This window comes from Cyrtonyx montezumae, unplaced genomic scaffold (assembly GCF_038088225.1).
Source record: "Cyrtonyx montezumae isolate F1298 unplaced genomic scaffold, pur_monq_1.0 scaffold_11, whole genome shotgun sequence".
Taxonomy (NCBI): Eukaryota; Metazoa; Chordata; class Aves; order Galliformes; family Odontophoridae; genus Cyrtonyx; species Cyrtonyx montezumae.
In genome coordinates, this window is record NW_027071837.1 from 2,965,242 (window position 1) to 2,969,564 (window position 4,323).

Below are 4,323 nucleotides of genomic sequence, written 5' to 3' on the forward strand. Positions count from 1 at the left end.
CTGGTATTTTTCCCCCACAAACTACACCCCCCCCTCCCTCTAACAGCATGTAAAACACTGACGGATCTCCTTTGCTTTTTTAGCATCAATTTCTTTCAAATAATTTCAGTACTCTGCTATGCATCACACGCAACCTCTGGTCTAAGCATCAACACTGGTTTCCTTTTGATGTGCTGCAGATGGATCGGTGCAGAGCTGCTGGAGCACAGCAGCAGCATCATTTCCTTCTTGGTTTTCCAGTCATGATCTCCCACAGAGGAGACAGAATAGTGTTATGTGGTTAATTCAGCGTGTGGAGGTAAGACCAGATGCCTTGATGTCTCCATCCCTCAGTCATTAACAAATTTCCTACAAATGGTGGGAGAAGGGCAGTGTGAGAAACCAGACCACGGCTACTACAGTATATGTTATGTTCAGGGAAAGTTGATGTTCACATGCAGAGAAACAGGCAAAAATGTGATTTCACAAGCAGAATAAAGAGAGCTTGAATATATGAGCCTCTAGCACATCACAATGCAACACCTGCAGAAGTATAGAAGGGGAGATAAATTGGAAATGAAGACTTGTTAGCACATTGGCAAAAACAAATGGTAATGGAACAAGCTTTATGTGTGAAGTCATATGCAATGATTGTGGCAAGAGAAATCATTATATCAAATCCTGCAGGCAAGACAGGAAAGAATATACGCCACATTAAGTGAGCAGTGGTACAGGCAAGTATATGCCATCATCCAATGCAAAGTAGCAAAAATATCATGTACATTATGCTGCCTTCAGATGCAAAAACTGTGCCTGGCCTCAAGTAGGCACTCCAGGAGGCAGCACAGGAGGGGATCTCTGAAACTGTAGGGATCTTTGAAATTGTGAGGTGCCAAAGTACTCAGAGGCAGGCACTTGGGCTCTTGCTCTCCCCAGCAGTGAAGGTGTTTGCTCTCTGAAAACAAACCTTACTGTGGCTTGCAGTGGGGAGAATTCTCCCCAAGTGGTTAATTAATGCAGGTCCCATGACAATTCTTAAAATGGCATGCTGCCAGCCAACGTTCCGGAGCCAATGTGTTTTTAACAATAAGCGTATCTTTTATTTACAGGTTACCATTAAAGACAAGATCTGCATTGCATTATTGGACTGATATTGCTGAGAATAATGTGACCAGAATAGCTATTCATGCCTCAAGGCCAGAAATGATCTATGCCAAACCCACCTTCATCCCTCCCCCTGTATTGCCTCATCTGTGCTGACATTTCCTTGTGAATATTTAAGGTAATGTCTGTTCTCATCTCTTGCTGAAAGTCAGATGCATGCACACTACAGAGAACAACGGGCAGTAGCACATACAAAGCTGACACGCAGTGCACTGATACAGCAATCCCATTTGCAAAAATTTAATTCTTGTGGTCTGCTTTGGGGTGGGGATGGTGTAACTCTCACTAGTAACCCTTTAGGACTTTGACAGGAAAGTGAACACAAATATTGGAACCTGGTTACAATTTTTCCTTATTTAAGTAATTTTCGATAGCTGGAGGTGCCCCTGGCCACGGATGGTGCTCTGGGCAGCCTGACCTGGTGTGGGGCACTCAGCCCACAGCAGGGCTTGGATCTCAGTGACCTCTAAGGTCCCTCCCAACCTCAACCACTCTGTGATTCTCTAAGTACGTGAATGTTTGGTGCGGCCCACTCACTCAGAATACTTTCAGCTTATTCACCTGAACATCAGCAACGAAGCAGAGAATCAAGGGGAGCATCACATCGAGAATAATGACAGGCTAAATGTTTTCATTACAGCCACGCTAGTGTGAATAGAGAAGGTGGTCATGGTGCAAGAGGAATTCTCCGTCCCGTCTCAGTGTTCTGGTAGCAGAGAAATTAACCTAAGAAACAAAACAGAACACTCTTCCTCTCTTGCTTCCCAAAAATGATACAAGCATCTTGTGTTCTCCTTACCTGACGCAGACTGCAAGCTCTCAGCTTGCTGGCATGCTTCAGATGAATTTAAAACGTTGTAACACGATAGCTGTGGATAAGTAACAGCCGTGGATGTATTTTCTGTGCACCACTTAAATACAAAAAAATCTGCACTGCTGCGCAAGGGGAAAAGGAGCAGGAGCAGCACCCTACAACAGCACCTGTGACACTTAAGTCTACAGCATTTGACCTCCTTCACATTTTCTGACAGCACAAGAAGTTTGGAGCTGAGTGGGACAAATAACAAAAATGTAATGAAAGACACATTTAGTCATCCTCAGCCTGTATTTAGGCACCTACATACATTGCCCACTTTCCACCTGGGACAGGCAGGATTTCACTGGCAGGGAGCTGAGCTCAGGCTTAGCAGGATGCCCACACACTTCAGCATCCCACACACTTAATATCCACGATTGTAACAACATAGCAACTAGTCTGTAATTAGTACAGACATTGCCAGAGCTGTCTTTGTATTACTTGTGAGTCATGCTACAAAAATATTCTTTATTCATTACCCAAGCCTTTTTCATTTCAGTGCCAGCCATTACCGTGTTGCAGGGTACATAGGGCTCTGTCAGGCTTGTCAAAGCCAAGCTCCTTCTGATAAGGATCTTTGCATTTAACCTGACAAAGATTTACTTTACAAAAGGGCGAGATCAAAAGGGTTTCTCTCTGCACAAAAGAAGAGAGAAGCATTTAAACATGGCTCAAAGTGAGGGGTTTGCTCCTTGTTGCTTCTTGAGGCACCCATCTATGGTTGGAAGAACCTCTTTCAGGCTCTGCTTAAATTGTTCTGTCAGTTAATTGAATATTTGTATCTTAACGTCTTTCTGGTTAACCGGTGAGGAGAAGAGGCTCGTGAAAAACTCAGACCGAATAGAAAACCTCTCTTCATCTTTAATATAATATATGGAACAGAAAAAGGAAAATGCAGCTGAAATATATTATGACAAGCAAATAAAAGTAATATTGGAAAATTCCTTCAGGCAGATTCTGTTCTAGACCACTACTATTTACTAAGATTTATTTTTTTTATTCACTGCACTATTAAATCACTGGGCTGGAAAGTCCTTGGGTCATTTCAAACCACTGTCTCATTGATTTCTTATTCCTAAAGCATCCTTAATATAGCACTGTCATTGAAGCTGACGACAGCGATCCCCAGATTTCCCTTGGCAGTGGGCTAATTGTATAAGTGCTCTTGCTGTTGGAGAGGAACACTGACAGATTATCTCAGACCCTGGGATCAGGCCTGTAAAAAAAAAGTTAGGTTAAAAAAAGTCTGACATAATCAGAAAAGTTCCCATAAAACACAGTCAGAAGCTGTTTCAACAATGCAGTACTGTGTGAAATTTCTTTATTTTTTCTTAAAGGTAACTATTCTTTTCAGACATAGCTGTATGCTTTAAAGAGTTTGGTGGTAAAACAAGAGAGCAGATGCTCTCTCTCCCAGATCTGCATCAGGACTGAAGCACTTTCTCTGAGCCATACAAGACCAAGAAAAGGGAAAGAGCCATTTCTGGTACACGTTGGTGCAATGCTAGATCACCATAACAAGATTTATGATGATTTTGAATCCTGGAAAAGGCCTGAAATATGGAGAGGAAAACAAACTGCTTGTCAAAAAAAAAAAAAAAAACCAAACAAAAAAACCCAAACAAACACCAAAACTCAAATTTAGAAATATTCTATTTAGCAATCTAATTATTTCCCAGCTAGAAAGGATTTAGCAGAAGCACAGTACAGAATGCTCTCCTGAAGAAAAAAAAAATTAAAAAAAAATTCCACAGTACTAATCATCTAGAAATAAAATTAATTTTCTATTTTTAAGTTGAATCTAAATCTACATTTTATCATGAAATCCCTCTTCTTCCTTTCCCTGGAAAGGAAAAAAAAAATCCCTGGCTGCATCTGTGGCTGAAAGCACAAAAGCTCAGCACTGAGATGTACCTGCTGCCTTTAAGGATAAATCAAATCAACTCAGCGCCGTCGCTTCCTGTAAGCATTACAGCCCCAGAGAAATGCAACCCCATTGTTAGGAGGGATAATACCCTCTGTCTCTCCCACACCAAACCCCAGCAGCATTGCTTTGCTAAAGAGCCAAAAAGACCCAGTGCTGAGCTACATAGAAAGGGACAGATATGGATGACTCTCCCTGAAGTGGAAGACCCCACCAAACCATGACCCAGTGCGGGATGGACTGAACAAGTCACAGGTTGCATTTGTCATAGAATCACTGAGGCTGGAAAAGACCCCTAAGATCACTACATCCAACCCCAACCCACCACTCCCTGGGCAGCTGTGCCACTGCATCACTGCTCCTTCTGAGATTTTTTTCCTAATATTCAACCTGAACCTCT

The 4,323-nt window shown here is 42.2% G+C and overlaps 1 long non-coding RNA gene across 1 annotated transcript; it reads left to right on the plus strand.

The window, feature by feature from the left end:
* The first annotated feature begins 210 nt into the window (after positions 1–210).
* Positions 211–3,224, plus strand: LOC136044438 (uncharacterized). Its single transcript, XR_010621817.1, has 3 exons — positions 211–298; positions 1,089–1,261; positions 3,081–3,224. It is a non-coding gene; the product is annotated as an uncharacterized LOC136044438 (long non-coding RNA).
* Positions 3,225–4,323: the final 1,099 nt, after the last annotated feature.